The sequence below is a fragment of the Mus musculus genome, chromosome 12 (assembly GCF_000001635.26).
Source record: "Mus musculus strain C57BL/6J chromosome 12, GRCm38.p6 C57BL/6J".
In the NCBI taxonomy this organism is placed as follows: domain Eukaryota; kingdom Metazoa; phylum Chordata; class Mammalia; order Rodentia; family Muridae; genus Mus; species Mus musculus.
Window position 1 is genome coordinate 110404814 of NC_000078.6, and position 20489 is coordinate 110425302.

The following is a 20489-nucleotide window of genomic DNA, read 5'->3' on the forward strand; positions in this document are numbered from 1 at the left end:
TCAGGGGTTAAGTGTGAGAGGCAAGCATGAAGACTTGAGTTCAGTTCCCAGCACCCACATAAAGCTGAGATTATTGGCTTTACATCCCAAGTTTCTATAAATTGACCACCGCAGGGAGAGAGAAGCAGAACACATGGATGCCCAGAGCTCGATGGCTGGCCCATCAGACCAATCAGTAAGCTCTGGACTCGATTAACAAACCTTGTCTCAAACACTAAGGCAGAGGATGATGGAGGAAGATACCCAGCAGTGACTTCTGGCCTACACACATACAAATACACAAATACACACACACACACACACAAATACACACAAACATACACAAATACATACACACACAAATACTCATACTCACACATACAAATACACACACACTAATACACACATGCATGTACACCTACATGCATTCATGTACACATACACTACATAGATACATAAGAAGGAAGGAAAGAAGGGATGGAAGGAGGGAGGGGAGGAAGGAAGAAAGGAGGTTCATATTGTCTGTCATACAAGGCTATTTTTTAAAGCTATGACAAGGGACAGTGCAGCTGCTGCAACTGGCTGTCGGGGCAGTCACTCCATGTGCCCCCGTTCTTCTGGCTTTGAGACTACATGAGGAAAATGGAAATGTGGAAGGGAACACGCATCTGTTCCATGGAGAAACTGAAGGCTGACTGTTCATTTTAAATATTATTTTTCTGGTTCTTTTGCTCTGCAGAGGCAACCCAATTTCACGCGAATGTCTTGAGAATAAGTTTAAATTGAGTAAATGTAGGGAGACAGAGGGAGGGGAGAGGGAAGGAGGGAAAGAAGGGAGAGAGGGAAGGAGGGGAGGAGAATAGCCTACCTTTCCATCCCCAGGGTAGCTGTAGACACCCAGGAATGGGTAAGTCAGAGGTCTCCAGCAAGATTTGATCCAAAGAACTCAATACAAGCCACATCAGTGAAGCCTCTGCCCGGGAACGGCAGTGCTGGCGGCTGGGCGGTCCACTGAGCCAGCAAGCACTGGGCTGTTATTCCGCAGCTTCTCTGACCCCAGGAGCAGGAAAACAGAAGCTAAAAACACCAGGAACATCAAACGATTCACAAATATGTGGTAGTTAAATAAGCAATGGGGAATTATGCAACCAACGGATCAAATAAGAAATTAAAAGGGAATTAAGGAAAATATGTAATAAAAAATATTAAAAAAAGAAAGAAAAAAGAAATTAAAAGGGAAATTTCTTTAAATGTCTTAAGACAAAATAAAAATAAATAAATGAATAAATAAATAAAACAATGTAACAAACCTGAATAACACAAAACCCACCAAATATTACTCCTCACAGGACAGGAAAGGAATTGACTGTGCCTTAGAGAGGAGGAAACAATAAGGGAAAAAAAACTGTGATTGGGGAGACCTGAGAACAACAAAAGAAAATTAATAATACTAAGAGTTAGGGTTTCAGAGCTCTTGACTCTAGCTGCATATGTATCAAAAGATGGCCTAGTCGGCCATCACTGGAAAGAGAGGCCCATTGGACACGCAAACTTTATATGGCCCAGTACAGGGGAACGCCAGGGCCAAAAAATGGGAATGGGTGGGTAGGGAAGTGGGGGGGAGGGTATGGGGGACTTTTAGGATAGCATTCTAAATGTAATTGAGGAAAATATGTAATAAAAAATATTTTTAAAAAAAGAGTTAGGGTTTGGAGGATGGGGCTGAGCCAGGCTGAGCCAGGGCAGCCTCAGCCTCAGAGCTCCCAACCGTCTCTGTCGCCTGAGTAATTGGCAAACCTGTAACTAGACAGAGAATGGAGAAAAGACACAAACTGTGATGTGAAGGAGGAGACCATACAACTACTGCCACAAACATAGAAAGAATCAAAAGAGATGACTGGACACAGACAGACTTCAGACAGAGACTAACCCAGGAAGGAGCTGAGAACCAAGCAGTAAGAAGGATTGGAAAAGAAATCTCCCAATGGAGGGTGTAGTGGGGTCTAGAGCAGAGGTCTCCGTTAAAACAAACCAGACCCAGAACTCTTCTGGCAGAAAGGTTCAGGACAGGCCAGATGGGGAACCCAGGAGACAATGAATCACCCCATAGAGAGAACCCCTCGCTAAATCCTAATAGATATTGACCGAGCTACGAAAAACAGGTGTGTGCTAAGTTGAACATGCATGGGGCCGGCAAGATGGCTCAGCAGGGAACACCTCTCGTCACCTGAGCTCCATGTCCAGGCACACATGGTAGAAAGAGAGAAGAGCCTCCCACACGCTGTTCCCTGACCTCCACATGTGTGCTGTGCCCACACACACACACACACACACACACAGAGAGAGAGACAGAGCAGGATCAACAAACAAATGAATAAGTAAATGCAGTAGTGACCAAAAAAAAAAGAAAAATCTGTAGAAAGAAGAGATTTTAACAACAAAGGAGTTCTTAAAAAAAAAAATAGTCCCACACAGTTCAGCGTAATTGGCGAAATGAAAGAGGCAAAAATCAGTACTACACCTTAATGAGTAAGAAACGGAAGCTGGGCTCTCCCGAGCAACCTTTAAAGACAGTAAGAGAACGTCGGCTTACAAGGAAGTAGAGAAACAGGGAAGGGTTCTAGAAGCTGAAAGGACATACAAGAGATGATAATTCATCTGGGTGGTACTACACAGATACAAACCTAAACGCATCAGTAACTACAAGGACGGCATAAAGGCCATGAGCCTGAAACTCCCCAAAGAAACCTCAGTCAGAAAAGACATGGCTGCAAGTTAAATATCCAATCACTAAAAGGCCACGGGCCTGAGTAGACGTTTAGTTCTTGCCCCACACTGTGAGCATCTGAACTCCCTGGAACTAGTGTGGCCCCGTTTCATTGCTGTGGCTGAGATAAAATGTCCTGACCAAAAAAGTAACTGTGGGGAAGCTTTAGTTCCTAATCCCAGGTCACGGTCCACCACTGCAGGGAAGTCACCATGGCAGCTGCATAGAGCACCCGGTCAAGTCGCCTCCTCGCCTGTCAAGAGCACACATGCGTGGTACTCAGCCCGTCTACTCTACTCACATGCAGTGGGGGAGTGGAGGGGGTCACACCAGGGAAACGGGTGCCAAACACATTAGGCTGGATCTTCCACGTCAATCCCCACAGGCCAACCTGATCTATGCAATCACTTAGGTTCTCTTCCCTGGTGACCCTAGGCTGTGTGAGGTTGACAGTTAAGGCCAAGGAGCAAACCTAGTAGCCCTGGCTACAACAGCCCACGGCTGTCACCACAGCACTCCTATGACAAGATAGGAGATGGCTGGAAGGTCTCAGGTTATGTATGCACGTATATGAGGCCAGAGGTCAACATCAGGTGTCATGCACTGTCCCTGTCCACCTTATTGTTTGAGACAGAGTCTCTCACTGAACCTGGAACTTGCCGATTTTATGCAGCTGGCTGGCCTATGAGCTCCAGGAATCTGCCTGTCTCTGCATCCCTCATACTGGGATGATAGACATGAACTACCATGCCCAGATTTTTACATGGATGTAATAGGATTTTCTCAGCGCACCAGCTCCCAAATAATGACCTAGAGACCTTTTATTTTATTATAAGCTTTGATGCTATAACTGGGAAAATTCTCAACTATTCTAATCCAACAATTAATGGCCTGGCCTACATCCGGATCCGTGGCCCGCTACCTCTCAGTCTCTAGTTCCAGCGGTCTCTAGTCTACTGCTTCCTCCCAAGTCTCTGGCCAGTGAGTCCTGGAGCCTGACTCTTTCCCAGAGTTCCTCACTCTACCTGAAGTCCCACCTCTTCTCTCCTCCTTGCTATTGGCCATCAGATGTGTATTAAACCAATTAGAAGATGCTAGAGGGAGTATTTACGAGGTAACCAAACAGGTGAGCCAATAAAAATAACAATATCAAAGTCTGATCCTCACTCAATTCTCGGCCAGCCCAGAGATCAGCGTTGGAATAACACCAAGGCAATGTTTACACAGCGCACAAAACGATCACCCCAACATGAAACTCCAGTTGCTGCGTTTGCGCAGAAAGTCAGTTACTGACATAGCATCTCTCCTGCCGACTCCCTGTGTTGTTTTTAAAAATTATTGATTCAAATGCGGGTCAGAATTAGGATTCGAGTTGGCATCAGAGCATTTAAGAGTTCTTTATCCACGGACAGGAACCATACTTATTTGTTGTTGTTTGTTTGTTTGTTTGTCTTGCCCTGGCGGTCCTGCAACTCACTCTGTACTCCAGGCTGGCCTCAAACCCAGAGATCCACCTGCCTCTGCCTCCCGAGTGCTGGGATCAAAGGCGTGGGCCACTGCTACCCTGCACCAGGCAGGCATTCAGAAAGGAGCTCTCCCAACAGAGAACGAGGGGCTGGCCTTCCTGACTCAGCGGCAACAAATCGCAGGTGTCCACAGGTCCCTGGGCTATGCGTTCATTTGATCACCTTTGTCGTGTATTTTTTTTAATTACACTGAACTAGGCCCCGGAGACACACAACTACATGCCAAGCATAGTAACATGTAAGCATCTACATTCTTCCATTTTAAGAAAGACTTTATGTACTTCTCAAGAACATGTGGTTCCAATATACAATTAAAAAGAGAGAGAGGGACCTTAAAATTAGCATAAAGGGCCTGGACCGATGGCTCAGTGGTTATCGAACTGCCTGCTCTTCCAGAGGACCCAGGTTCAGTTTCCAGCACACTTGTTGGCTGTAGCATAAAGGGCCTAGGAAGATGGCTCACAACCATCTGTAACTAAAGTTCTAGGGTCTCCAACGCCCTCCTCTGTTCTCAAGGCCACTGCACATGTAAGGTGCACATGTGGACATGCAGACCAAACACTCATACACACAACATTTTTAAAGATAATAAATTTAATTTTGAAATTAACCTGAAGTTGTCATTTAAATGGTATGTATGAAACAGGTGCAAATACTGAAACAGCAGTATTTAGAGTTTATACACAGAATGAGGCACATATTGGCTGGAGAAAGACTCAGTCAATGAACTCAGTGTCTAGTTCCCAAAGGTGAGAAGAAACTACAGAATAAAGGGAAATAATTAGCATTGCAAAGTTGTGTGTGAGCTCACAACTGTAATCCTCGCACTCGGGAAGCTGAGGCAGGAGGACCACCACAATTTCAAGGCCAGCCTGGGCTATCTTGAGACCTCATCTCAAAAGCAAAACACCTAAGAAAGAAGATAATAAAGACACCAGATGAAATCAATAAGCAAAACCAAGAAAACAAAACTGGCTCTTAAAGTAGATTAAGAAAGAGAACTCTCTGGTGAGAAGAACACAGACTAATGTACAAGATAAAATGTTTGAAAGCAGAGAGAAAGCAGAGAAATGAGGAAAGAGTTAAGCTGCAGCACACAGAAAGTGGTGGGTACCAGCAACTCAGGGCTACGGAGAGCTGCTAGGGACTTGGGGGAGAGATGGCTTAGCGGCTAAAGTGCTTGCTACTGATCTGAGTTCAAATCCCTAGAGCCAACTTGAAGCTGGGCCTTGCAGCTCAAATCTGTAAAGCAGTGCTCATACAGCATATGGGCAGAGAACACAGGAGCAAGCCCGGAGGATTGAGGACCAGCCAGCCTGGTGCATGTAATACATTCCTTAACCTGTAAGTCTAACACTGGAGGCTGTCCTGTAACCTACACATGCCCACTCACACAATGCATGCACATGCACCCACACACAGACACACACATACATATCTGCACAACACACACACACAAGCATACTCCTAACACAATGCATGCACACTCACACACACACAGACACAAGAACACGTCTGTTCACACATGCATGCACAGGTGCACACACACGTGTCTGTACAAAACATACACACACACAGACACAAGCACATACCTGCTCACACATGCATACGCATGCATACACATACATGCATCTACACACATGTGGCTACCTTCAAACCTGAGACACATGCAGACATTCCAAACATAGTATACATTCTCATATTAGAGGAATATGACGGTCTCAAACTGGCCACCTAAGCCTCCATCTAAAGCCACTGGAGGAAAAGAGACAAAGCCATGGCATACAGGAAGAAATGACAGCTACAACCACAGACACCAAAAAACAAAACAGAAAAGCAATGAGCCTCAACCATCAGTGAAACAACACACCGCTAGCCGAGCTGACAAGAATATAAAGAAACAATTACTGAAATAAGAGACATGAGTTATCAATAGCAGAAACTAAAGAAGAAGTGAGGCGTTGAGAAAGACCTCACAGACAATGGCCGCCACATTAATAGTGCATTACACACGACTCCAGACAGGCAGATCCAACAATGGGGATAAAACAGCCCATTCTGGAAGTCACAAGATCTACAAACTCACCCAAGGGGGGAAAATGGATAACTTGGCAATCTTTGATCTACCTGAGAAAAATGAATTGGGCCTCCAAGTTGTTCTAACAACAAAATCAGAGCCAGCCGTCTCCACTGGCAAGTTCTATCATCTTTCTATGGGAGAAATCACAGGGTTCTATCTAGTCTCCCCGCAAATTAGAAAAGAGGGGAAGCTTTCCAAACTCATTTCATAAAGCAGTAATTATCCTGGTACAAGGGAGGGGGAGGGAGAGGGGGAGAGACGGGGGGAAAGGGAGGGGAAGGGGGGACAGAAAGTCAGTACAGGAGGGCGAAACTAAACCAAAGCCCTTGAAAATATAAATACGAAAATCCACAGCATAAAACTGTCAAACAGATTCCAGAAATACATTAAAGGCATCAAGATCCCTCTGCCAAGTAGACCTAAGTCCAGAAAGGGAAGGCTGTTTGAATATTTTGAAATCAAAGCAACCCATCATACTAACAAATGAGAGAAGAAAAAAACATACAATTTTATCAATCGCTGCAGAAACAGCCTGAGTCTGCCCATATGTTCAAACTCAGAATTTAGGCTGGGCATGGCAGTGTGTGCCTCTACTCTCAACACTCAGGAGGCAGAGGCAGGAGGAGTTCTGTGAGTCTGAGGCCAGCCTGGTCTGCATGGCAAGTCCTTGGCATGATGAGACTGTGTCTCAAAAAAAGGTGCAAGGAGTGGGGGAGCTAGAAAAAAGAAAAAACTAAAAGAAATTATAAAAATATGGCAGAAATTAAGTAGAAAACATAATTGAAAAAATCAACAAATTTGAAGTTAATTTTACCTCTTGGCACTTATGTGCGCATATCCACACATACACATAATTAAAAATAAAATAAAGCTTCTTTTAAAAATAGGTTGGAAAGCTTCCGGTTTCCATCTTCGTCCTGGAGCTGACCCTGTGCCACAGCTCTCCGTACCCAAATCCCACCGGGAGAGAGCTGGTCTCCCAGGAGTACTGACACACAGGCTTACAGGGGGAACAAGCCACAGTCTGAGACAGCAAGACCAGTTAACACCAGAGATAACCAGATGGCAAGAGACAAGGGCAAGAATATAAGCAACAGAAACCAAGGCTACTTGGCATCATCAGAACCCAGTTCTCCCACCACAGCGAGCCATGGATACCCCAACACACTGGAAAAGCAAAACTGTGATTTAAAATCACATCTCATGATGATGATAGAGGACTTTAAGAAGGACATAAAGAACTCCCTTAAAGAAGTACAGGAGAACACATGTAAACATGTAGAAGCCCTTAAAGAGGAAACACAGAAATCCCCAAAAGAATTTCAGGAAAACACAACCAAAATTGAACAAAATCATCCAGGATCTAAAAATGGAAATAGAAACAATAAAGAAATCACAAAGGGAGACAACCCTGGAGATAGAAAACTTGGGAAAGAGGTCAGGAGTCATAAATGCAAGCATCACCAACAGAATACAAGAGATAGAAGAGAGAATCTCAAGTGCAGAAGATACCATAGAAAACATTGACACAACAGTGAAAGAAAATGCAAAATGCAAAAAGCTCCTAACCCAAAACATCCAGGAAATCCAGGACAAAATGAGAAGACCAAACCTAAGGATAATAGGTATAGAAGAGAGTGAAGATTCCCAACTTAAAGGGCCAGTAAATATCTTCAACAAAATTATAGAAGAAAACTTCCCTAACCTAAAGAAAGAGATTCCCATAAACATACAAGAAGACTACAGAATTCCAAATAGATTGGACCAGAAAAGAAATCCCTCCTGTCACATAATAGTCAAAACATCAAATGCACAAAACAAAGAAAGAATATTAAAAGCAGTAAGGGAAAAAGGTCAAGTAACATATAAAGGCAGACCTATCAGAATTACACCAGACTTTTCACCAGAGACTATGAAAGCTAGAAGATCCTGGGCAGATGTCATGCAGACCCTAAGAGAACACAAATGCTAGCCCAGGCTACTATACCCAGCAAAACTCTCAGTTACCATAGATGGAGAAACCAAGATATTTCATGCAAAACCAAATTTACACAATTTCTTTCCACAAATCCAGCTCTACAAAGGATAATAGATGGGAAACTCCAACACAAGGAAGGAAACTACACCTTAGAAGAAGCAAAAAGGTAATCTTTCAACAAACCCAAAAGAAGATAGCCACACAAGCATAAATCCACCTCTAACAACAAAAACAACCGGAAGCAATAATCACTTTTCCTTAATATCTCTTAACATCAATGGACTCAATTCCCCAATAAAAAGACAGACTAACAGACTGGTACGTGAGCAAATAAACCCGATTTTAAAACGGGGAACAGAGCTAAACAGAGAATTCTCAAATGAGGAAACTCAAATGGCCGAGAACCACCTAAAGAAATGTTCAACATCCTTAGTCATCAGGGAAATGCAAATCAAAACAACCCTGAGATTCCACCTCACACCCGTCAGAATGGCTAAGATCAAAAATTCAGGTGACAGCAGATGCTGGTGAGGATGTGGAGAAAGAGGAACACTCCTCCATTGCTGGTGGGATTGCAAGCTGGTACAACCACTCTGGAAATCAGTCTGGCGGTTCCTCAAAAAATTGGACATAGTACTACCTGAAGACTAAGCTATACCACTCCTGGGCATATATCCAGTACTACCGGAGGATCCAGCAATACCTCTCCTGGGCATATATCCAGAAGATGCTCCAACATGTAGTAAGGACACAGGCTCCACTATGTTCATAGCAGCCATATTTATAATAGCCAAAAGCTGGAAACAGCCCAGATGTCCCTCAACAGAGGAATGGATACAGAAAATGTGGTACATTTACACAATGGAGTACTCAGCTATTAAGAATAATGGCTTCATGAAATTTGCAGGCAAGTGGATGGATCTAGAAAATATCCATCCTGAGTGAGATAACTCAGTAACAAAAGAACACACAGGGTATGTACTCACTGATAAGTGGATATTAGGCAGAGTGTGGAATACCCACGATACAACTCACGGACCACATGAAGCTCAAGAGGAAGGAAGACCAAAGAGTGGATGCTTCAGTCTTACTGAAGGGAAGGGAAGGGAAGGGAAGGGAAGGGAAGGGAAGGGAAGGGAAGGGAAGGAAAGGAGGAGGGAGAACAAAATAATCAAGGGAAGTAGAGGGTGGGAAGGACTTGGGAGGAAGAGAAAAGGAGGAGGGGAAAGGGGGCAGGATCAGGTATGGGAGGAGATGGAGGAGATGTACAGAGGGTCAGGAAATGGAAAGAGGTGTGTAGCAATGGGGGATGGGGAACTGGGAGTAGCAACCAGAAAGTCCCAGGTGAAAGGAAAGCAAGAGCACCCCAGGACCCCACGTAGATGACAGTAGCTGAAATACTCCACAAAGAGGAGGGAGAACCTGTCGAGACCATATCCAGAGGTTAGGCATTCCCCGCCCCTCCCCACCCCCACCCCCCATTGAGGGATGGGGCCACCCACCCGTCTCCAAAATTTTAACCCAGAATTGCTCTTGTCTAAAGGAAATACAAGGACAAAGAGTGGAACAGAGACTGAAGGGAAGGCCATCCAGAGACTGCCCCACCTAGGGATCCATCCCACATGCAGACACCAAACCCAGACACTATTTCGGATGCCAAAAAGTGCTTGCTGACAGGAGCCTGGGATAGCTGTCTCCTGAGAGACTCTGCCAGATCCTGACTAATACAGATGCGGATGCTCACAGCTGATGCCCCAGTGTGGAGGCATGCTAGGGCGGTGGGTGGGTGGGTGGGGGAGGATCCTCATAGAAGCAGGGTAAGGGGGATGGGGTAGGGGTTTGCAGAGGGGAAACCTGGAAAGGGGATAACATTTGAAATGTAAATAAATAAAATATCCATTTTTAAAAGGAAAAAAGAAAAAAACAGGCTGGAGAATTAGCTCAGCAATTAAAAGTCTCTCAGGGGACCCCCAACTCAGGTCCCAGCATTCACAGATAGTGGCTTCCAACTGTGTGTAACGCCAAGCTCAGGATGTTAACAGCCCCTTCTGGCCTCTGTGGATACCTGCACTAACATGCTCTCACACACACAGAGACACACAGTTAAATGACCAAGCCAGCTCAGTTAGTCAACCGGGTCACAAGCAAGAGAGTGAGGATTGAAAAGGAAAGACAGTTAGACAAAACCATAACCTGACTCCAGCCCGTGCTGAGGATGAAGCAGCTTTAATCCTCTCCAGCCTGCTTCTATATCATTCTAGGTGCACCCAAAACACATGGTCGGTTCTTAGATCACAGACTAAGTAATCAAGCGAAGTAGTGAACAAAGCCCCATGGTCACTGTTTCTAACACTCTTATCTGAGCCTACTGACAAATGCCAAATTCCCAGAAGGTGCACTAAAAGCTCTCAACAGTTAAAAATAAAAGTGAATGGTTTTGGTTTGTTTTTAAAGATTGATTGATTTATTTTATGTACGTGAGTACACTGTAGCTGTACAGATGGTTGTGAGCCTTCAAGTGGTTGTTGGGAATTGAATTTTTAGGACCTCTGCTTGTTCCGGTCAACTCCGCTCACTCAGTCCCTGCTTGCTCCGGCCCAAAGATTTATTTGTTATTATACATAGTACACTGTAGCTGTCTTCAGACACACCAGAAGAGGGCATCAGATTTCATTACGGGTGGTTGTGAGCCACCATGTGGTTGCTGGGATTTGTACTCGGGACCTTAACCACTGAGCCATCTCGCCAGCCCTCTTTCTTTCTTTCTTTCTTTCTTTCTTTCTTTCTTTCTTTCTTTCTTTGTTGTTGTTGTTGTTGTTGTTGTTTGTTTTTTTGTTTTTCGAGACAGGGTTTCTCTCTGTAGCCCTGGCTGTCTTGGAACTCACTTTGTAGACCAGGCTGGCCTCCAACTCAGAAATCTGCCTGCCTCTGCCTCCCAAGTGCTGAGATTAAAGGCGTGCGCCACCACTGCCAGCTCTTGTCCTCATTTTCTTTTTAATTTTTATCTTTTCGTTTTTTCTTTTTAGTTTTTTGTTTTGTGTTTTGTTTTGTTTTGTTTTGTTTTGTTTTTGAGACAGGGTTTCTCTGTGTAGCCCTGGCTATCCCAGAACTCATTATGTAGACCAGGCTGGCCTCAAACACACACATGTCCACCTACCTCTGCCTTCTAAGTGCTGGGGTTGAAGATACCTGCCATCTCCACACCAGCACCACTGGGCTTTTTTCTTTTTCTTTTTACTTTTACTTTTATTAAGCTCTGCCACATGTGTGCAATGCCCATAGAGGCCAGAAGAGGGAGTCAGGCCCCTCTAGAACTAGAATTACAGGCGGCTGTGAGCCAAGGTGTGGGTGCCAAAAAGCCAACTTGGGTCCTCTGCAGGGGCAGCTAGAGCTCTTAACCGCTGAGCCAGCTCTCCAGCCCTCCTAATATTCTAATGAAGAAAATTTCAGAACCAAGTGCCTTCACCTGACAACTCTTCCACATATGGGGGAAATGTCGACACCAATGTTTCCCAACTCATCCAGGAAAGTAGAAAGAGAAGAAACGTTTTCCAGGTCTTAATACAATGCCAGCAGACCCTGGAGAAAGATTAACACATTAATGTTTTAATATCTGAAGCCATCGTTTCTACTAATAGAAACATAAAGATATTAAGATATATATATAATTTGGGGTGAAACAAAGTTTTAACGAAATATCCAGCAATAAATGCCAAGATGCAAAGAGTAACCAACCATCACAGGGGAATCCATGTAACCATTCGTCACAGGAGAGTCCACGTTCGCTACCTTCACGGGAGAATACACGCCCACCAGTCAAGTTTCCCCCCAAAATGCAGAAAGCACTCAGTGCTGTATGAAACACTGTAACTCGACTCTTGGGGTATGTTTTTTCTTTTTTTCTCCTTTCTGTGTGCATATGTATACACACTCATATGTAGATTTGTGTGTGCACGTGTGTAGAAGTACACACGCATACATGAATGCTCGCGGAGGTCAGCGGTCAACACTGGGTTCCTTCCTCAATCATCCGCCAACTTATTTTTTGAGACAGGGTCTCCCACCACACTTGGAGCTCACTAATTTGGCTAGGCTGGCTGGCCGGTGAGCCCTAGAGCATGCGCTGTCTCGCTCAGCTTGGCTGGCTGGTGAGCCCCTGAGCATGCGCTGTCTCGCTCAGCTTTCTTGTGGGTGCTGAGGATCTGAACTTGCACAACAAACACTTCACCAACTGAGCCATCTCCCCGGGCCTCAGTCAGCACTTGTCGTGATTAATTTAATGTACGGACGATACGCAGCCACAAAGTACCAGCTATTTGATCAAACGTCCATCTGTGTCTGAGGTCACTTCTGCATTTTGATAACAACGGAAGCCCGGCCCCAGCAATACACCCTGTTCTCCATGATGTCAATGGGCTTCATCTAAGGAGCTGAAGGCTTGGAACAAAGCCATCAAATCCAACTGTGAGAGGTCTCAGTCAGGAAAGCCACTTGCCGCAAAGGAGTTAGAACTGCTTATAGACTGACCAAAGTCCTTCCAACTTCCTAACAATTCCAATTCCTGACACCGCGATGACATGCCCGCCACACCCTACAACCCCAGACCACCATGAAAATACAGTCCACAAGCCAGAAAAAAAAAAAAAAAATCCCAGTCCATTCCCCGCCCCCTCCTTTTTTGTAGCTAAAATTCCTCCTCAGAGAAGGCATTAGCAAAGTCCACCTCTCCTCCTCCGAAGGTCGCAGGAACACGCCAAGGCATAGTTCTGCCAAAGTGAGTGGGAATCAATGCATTCCTTGGGCTTCTGTACAGAGGGTAAGGCGAGGGATTACAAACACTAGCCACACCTAAAAAGCCTCACCCAGCAAGGACGAGGGCCATCCCTGCAGCCACACAAACAGTCCCGGGGCTGGTCCTTCCCGCCTCTATGTACTTTAGCCCCTCCCCAAGGCCTCGAGCAGAATTGCCACGGGGTAGGGAACAGGTGGATACTTCAGGCAGAATCTAGAGCCCTACCCCACCCACTAGGAGGAGGGGCATAAATGGTCAACAAGCCCCGCCCGCGTAACCTTTTGCAGGGAAGAAAGGCTGAATGCTCAAGGTGACATTAGGCGTAGACATTTATTTCTGGCAAGTGCTACGTCCCTGACCCAGGGTCACACACACACACCTGTTGACTGTACTGTGTTTCCTGTTAAAATAGGAGGAGCCCAGTTCAGAGCCCCAGCACCGGGTTGCAGGCAGGGCAGGCAGCTGAGGTGAAGCAGAGACAGGAGATCCCAGGACCTTGCTGGCCAGCCATTCTAGCCAAAGGGCCAGTTGAAAGTTCAGTGAGAGACTGTTTCAAAAGGTAAGGTGGAGAAAGATAGAGGAAGACATCCAACATTGATCTCTGGTGTCCCCGTGGTCACAAGCCAGTGAACACACCCACATGCACACATCTGTGTGCACGCCTGACAATACACACACGTGCGCGCGCGCGCATCCATGATGCACACACAATGAAAAACCTAGCATGCAGCCCCAATCACTAACCAGAGAAAGGAAACTGAACGAGATTGTCCTCAAAGCTTTGTTCATCAGCCTAAAGGGTACCAGGGACAGAAGGCTGTTCCCAAGTGTCCTTGGCAGGGTGGGAGTAGAGTGGCCTATGCTGGCACGTTCTGTCCACCTTCCAGGAATAGGCTGCCTGCTGCCTGCAGAAAGGCCAGAGGCTGACATGCGGCAGAGGAAGAGGGATGCAGGCCTAATAATAACTTGAGAAAAACCACCCAGCTGAGAACTCCTAGATGCAATGATAAGCTTTGAACACCAGATGGCGCTCAAGGATCATAGTTGCCCTTTTTTTTTTTTTTTTTTTTTTTTTGAGACAGGGTTTCTCTGTGTAGCTCTGGCTGTCCTGGAACTCACTCTGTAGACCAGGCTGGCCTCGAACTCAGAAATCCACCTGCCTCTGCCTCCCAAGTGCTGGGATTAAAGGCGTGTGCCACCACGCCCGGCCATAGTTGCTTTTAATATCTTGGGCCACAGAAACCACTCATCACTGAGTACATAAGCTTGTTGGCTGTGATTAGCTCCATCCTTGCAACTACCCATGAGGTATTTGGTGTTTCTATTTTACAGATGAAAACTGAAGTTTGAGATCATGCAGTGACCCTTAGCAGAAGGCTCATCACCACGATGGTCACCCTGGGAACCCCAAGCCATTGTGTAAACATTCCAGAGGAAATCTTCCAAGGATGCTCTATCCACCTGTGAGCTGCTGAAAGTGTGTGCCCTAGGGTGAGCCCAAAAAGGGTCCAGCAGTGGGCGCGCGGGGGCAGGGGGGGTGACAGTGGCTGCAGCGCATGCCTTTAATCCCAGCACTTAGACAATCGCAGAAGGATCTCTGAGTTCGAAGCCAACCTGTTCTACAAAGTGAGTTCCAGCACAGCCAGGCCCACACAGAGAAATCCTGTCTCCAAAACAAAAACAAACAAACAACAAACAAAGGGTCTGGCAAATGTGCAGGCTTTTGGCCAGACAACTGAGGCTCTGAGCCAGATCTGAAGTTTCTACAGGACCACATACTGGGATGGGGCAGTATGACACCAGAAAGAGCCCTCCTGCCTGGCTACCAGTTTTAGCTGGGGTTTTACTGCTGTGAACAGACACCATGACCAAGGAAAGTCTTATAAAGGACAACATTTAATTGGAGCTGGCTTACAGGTTCAGAGGTTCAGTCCCTTATCATCAAGGCAGGAACATGGCAGCATCCAGGCAGGCATGGTACAGGCAGAGCTGAGAGTTCTACATCTCCATCTGAAAGCTGCTAGTGGAAAGCTGCTTCCAAGCAGCTAGGATGAGGATCTGAAAGCCCACACCCACAGTGACACACCTACCCCCAACAAAGCCACACCCACTCCAACAAGGCCACACCCTCCAATAACACCACTCCCTGGGCCGAACAAATACAAACCACTACACTATCTAAACCCCATTACACGTGGTCCTGCACATAGGCCTGGGGACTCTGTGCAGAATTCAGGGCCACATCCATCCCTCAGCTCTGCAAAGCCCAACACTCATGGTGCTCCTTCCTGGTAGATACTTTGGGGACAGGGGGACAAATGGAGGAGAAGGTTGGAAAGAAGGGGTGTCACAGACAGACTGCAACAGGGCACAGGGCTGTTTGGGGGACCTGTGAGAAGGTTCCAAGAAGCTGGCATGACGAGAGGGAGGCTTGCTGAGTAGGACAAGGGTGTGTCACAAGAGGCCACCACGCGAGCTTCGGAACAGAGGGTTACCCTGCAGCTACAGAACCCTGTGCTCCAGAGAGCTCAGAGCTCCCGAGGTGTAGGGTAGAGCCCACGTGTAGTTATATAGCTACACCAGGAACCTGGAGGTATACTGCTTGAGAGAATGCCAGGAAGTCAATCCTTATAGCTGTGCTGGGAGACCAATATCAGTCTGCTCTGGAGAGGAGACTGGGCTTGAAAGTTCAGCTCACACGCCACTGCACACAGCCAGTCTCCCTCCCGGGACCAGATCTTTGCACACTTATACTTAGGCCCCATCCTTTGGCAAACCTTCTCCTCCACCTAGAAGGATCACGGCTGATTTCACCCAGTTATTTACCTACTTGTTTTTTGGGTTTTTTTAAAGATGTATTTATTACTATAAACAGGTACACTGGAGCTCTCTTCAGACGCACCAGAAGAGGGCATCAGATCTCATTATGGGTGGTTGCTAGCCACCATGTGGTTGCTGGGATTTGAACTCAGGACCTTTGGAAGAGCAGTCAGTGCTCTTACCTGCTGAGCCATCTCAACAGCCCTACTTACCTTCTTGTAAAAGTAACTTTTATCCCCCTGTACAATTGTCATCTCTGAGGCTCACCACCTCAGTCTGCTAACTGAGACCTGGTCACGAAAGCGTCTAGTCACCGTATAATCTAATCCAGGCCTAGAATGTTTTCAGCCTCTGAGACTTGCTGGAATACACTCACCCCTTCCGAGTTCTTTCTGAACTCTGGCTGGCTGATTCAGCTCTCAGCTGTTCAGGCTCAAACTCCTCTGCACTCTGATTCAATCTGGCTTCTCTCTCAGTTTCTGACTGAATTGTTCTGCTTCGCCTCAAACTAGCTCTGGCAATCCACTCTCATCTTCTGTCTCCTCATTCTCCGGCTCATTATGTCTTCACCTGTATGTAGCCTGTCCTCTGTCTACAACCTGTCTCTGTACAACTATCCCAGAAAACTGCCTCCTCCTCCTTTCTCTCCCTCTCCCTCTCCCTCTCCCCCTCCCCTTCCCTCTCCCTCTCCCCCTCCCCCTTCCCCTTCCCCTGCCACTCCCCTCGCCTCTCTCTCTCTCTCTCTCTCTCTCTCTCTCTCTCTCTCTCTCTCTCTCTCTCTCTGCAATGCTCCCTTAAGTAGCTTCCCTTTCCTCTCTTCTCGTGAGAGTTTGGCATATCCTATTCTGTCAAGTCTCTCTGATTCATCACTGTGTCTGCCACTCAATTAGACATCACATTCAAACATGAGTGCTTCCTTCTACAAACTAACGTTACCTTCATTGTTTGGTGTGTACTAAGGGCATATCTGTATTCTGGCCAGAGGGACTAAAGGGGTGTGTGTGTGTGTGTGTGTGTGTGTGTGTGTGTGTGTGTGTGTGTGTGTGTACACTCATGGGCTGAGCCACACCACAACTAGAAACAGGTTTTTCAGTAGTTAGCACAATCTCAGGATCCACAGTGTGATCAAATATCCTGCAACACCTTCAATATTAGCACTTGAGAACCTGGGATGCCTACCCAAATTACTTGAAGCTATGGCCTCTACTTGGGGTGCCATGCCCGAGCAGCTGAGTGGGAGGGCTCCCCTGCCTCTGTCGTGGAATTCGGATTCCATATTTCCACCATGAGGGCTGTCCCTGAGCCCTATAGAGGGAGGGAGCATAAAACACACACACACACAGACACATGTATGTGAGTCATAACAGCAACACCAGCGCTCGAAGGAGTGCGTTCTCAGCTCAATGTCCGAGGCTCCAAAATCCTGTGTTGAAATCTTTTTTTTTCTTTTCTGCATGTGTGGATGTGATGTACACTGCATATCTGTATGCATTTTTTCGTGTGTGTGAGCACACGTGTGGGGATGCACGTGCAGGTGTGTGCAAAGGCTAACACTACCTGTTTTCCTTGATCACTTCGCACACCAAACACTGAGGCAAGGTTTCTCAATTGAACCCAGAGCTCACCAATCCAGCTAATCGAGCTAGCGGCCTTGTACCAGCAATCCCATTTTCTGCTTCCAGCCTGCTGAGATTACACATGGCCGCCATGCCCATCCAGCATTGCGTGGGTGCTAGGGATCCAAACTCCAGCATCATGCTTACATGACCGACACGTCACCTACAGAGCCATCTCCCATCCAGGGTTGGACATGCAGGGTTGGAGTGCCACTATAAGGCATGCATAGAGACACAGAGGCAGCTTGGAGTGGTCAAAGCCTGGAAGAAGTCGGGGGTGCAAAGCCAGAAAATCCTCCAGGGCCTTGCTGGACCCTAAGAGTATCCAGCAGGAGCAGGGGAAAGTGGGTGCTGTAGAAAAGACTCCATCTTCTCATTCGACCCCAGGTGACCTCAAACAGGCACTGCAGGCACAGCCATGCTGTGTAAGGGCCACGAGGAGGCCCCAGTCAGAAGCAAAGACTAAGCTGTGATAGGAGATGGGCACAGCGTTCTAACCCGGTGGGCTGAATGGACTGCGTGACTGTCTCACAGCTGTGAGCCACACTAGAGGACATTTAGCTGAGACCATTCTGAACTGTGGAAGGCACCGCCTGGTCCCCTGACTGCTTCTTAGCAGGCAGCGTTCAGCACAGGGAAGCAGAAGTTACAGGGTTGGTAAGTCCTCAGCGTTAGAATGAGAGGGTTTCCAGAGAGAACCCAGGTATGCTCAGGTGACCCTCTGAGAAGATTCACTCTCAAGCAGAAGCCAGGAACCAGTTATGTTCAAGACAATGCAGGTCCCACTGGTCTTGTCTTCTCCATCCCAGACAGATGCCTCAGAAAGCGGACATGATGGTGCATAGCTCTAATCCTAGCATTCGGGAGGCTGAGACAGGGCCTGGACTACACAGCGAAATCCTGTCTCCAAAAGAGAAAAGACAGAGACAGACTGTGGGCACACCAAAGGGAGCCTCCCGTAGGGTAATGCCCGGTGAGGCTTGGCCTCATAACCCAGGAGCACCTTGGATGTATGGGGAGGTGTAGACTGTACTGAGAATGTGTTATCATTAAAACCCTGGTTATGTGGAACAACAATATGAACTAACCAGTACCCCCAGAGCTCGTGTCTCTAGCTGCATATGTAGCAGAAGATGGCCTAGTCAGCCATCATTGGGAAGAGAGGCCCCTTGGTCTTGCAAACTTTATATGCCCCAGTACAGGGGAATGCCAGGGCCAAGGAGTGGGAGTGGGTGGGTAGGGGAGCAGGGCAGGGGGAGGATACAAGGAACTTTCGGGATAGCATTTGAAATGTAAATAAAGAAAATATCTAATTTTTTAAAAAGCCATGGTTATGTTATGTAAATATGTTTTGTTTGTTTGTTTGTTTGTTTGTTTGTTTGTTTGTTTTAATCCCAGGCGTGGGCTGTGGGGCTGCTTCAGGTTGTCCACAGCTGCTATGATTTGTCTCATGCTCTAGCAGGGGTGTGATTTTTGCCCCCTGTAGATAGCTTATGTTTAGAATTCTGGGGACTCTTGAAAGGAGCCCAGAGAGGGCCTGTGATGGTGGCTGCTCCCCCTGCTGCTCCTGGTTGCTGGGTAAAGAGACATGAAGAAGAAACCATATATCCTGACAGTGAAGACTGGACCTGCACCCAAGGTACCCGACACCCCTGATCAGCAGGAGGCAGTCTAAGGAGATGACACCCCCTCCCACCTCTAGCCTTCTTTTCCTCCTAGCCCGTGTTGGGAGGTTGGACAGGATTGGGATGGAGAAGGGTGGTAGATATAAGAACCCAATAAAGTATGCCTACAACAGAGTCACCACTAGAGGCATGGTCCCAGAGAACTGCCACTGGGCCAGAGCCTGGAGCAGACTTGCTCTGAACCCTTTGTCCCTGCCTGGCAAACTGCAGAGCCTTCTGCCTGGGTAAAGGTGTGGCCGCTACCCCAGCAGATTTAAAGAATAAAACACACCCTTGTGTATCCAGAAGGGCCCTGTCCCATGGGCCTAGAGGGCAAGAGCTTGGTGCCAGAAAGTCCCTGCTGTATGACAAAATATTTCCTAGAAAACACACATCTACTCACCCCAGATAGGGACCTCGTGACAGACCAAAGTATGAATATGACCAAAGTCCAACTTAGTTTTAGCCAATGAGTTTTATTGGGGTTACTTACAGGAATCTGGGTGAGGGGTCACTTACAGGAGCAGAAATGACTCAAAGATAGCTGTGTCATCAAAGTCCACCTCAGCATGGGTAACAGCTCACAAGGAGCCCACTGCACAGCCTGCAGACAGCTCAACAGGTTGGGGTGTTCTTCCCAAGTGACTCTGGTCTAAACCATTTCCCCGGAGCAGCTGGTCTGGCATAAGTCTCCTTGTAGCTTTTCTCCTCTGGGAATCTTCTGTGCTTTGTCTGAGAGGGTCTCTCAGCCTTTACCATTTACTCCAAGAGGGAGGGGCTAAGTAAATCTGCTTAGTTTCAGGGTCTTCCTGAAGTTAGAGTTGTTTATCATACAGCTTCCCTTCAGGATGGAAAAACGTACTCAGCGGCCACCCTCAGACTTCCCTGACTGGTGGAATTTGCCCTGCTGGGTTTGGGCTCACCTGGGTCCTATAAGTCCTTCCTTTCCTAGTTCTCGTTGCCCGGTGGAGTGTCTGTCCTGTACCTAACCCACCACTGTATTCTGAAACATAGCAGTGCCTGGATTTTATAGGTTCAAGAGCGGAGAGCAGCATTGAGATGGACCCTGAGTCTCACCCACATCCAATACGGCTGACTTTGAACTTCAGATGTCTGACATGATATCAGAGCTGTTAAGACACTGGGGTGATTGGCTGGCATTGGGGTGACTGGCTGGCATGATTGTGTCAGAACAGAGAATATAAATTTGGAGAGTCCAGGCGCAATGTGCTCTGGGCTGGAGAGCCATGTCCTGCAAATTTTTATG

At 46.9% G+C, this 20489-nt stretch overlaps 1 long non-coding RNA gene across 1 annotated transcript; it reads right to left on the reverse strand.

Annotated features, from left to right (window-relative positions):
* Positions 1-787: 787 nt before the first annotated feature.
* Positions 788-13251, reverse strand: Gm40577. Its single transcript, XR_873021.2, has 3 exons — positions 13193-13251; positions 11797-11909; positions 788-1056 (listed from the first exon to the last, which is right to left on the reverse strand). It is a non-coding gene; the product is annotated as a predicted gene, 40577 (long non-coding RNA).
* Between the last annotated feature and the right edge of the window lie 7238 nt (positions 13252-20489).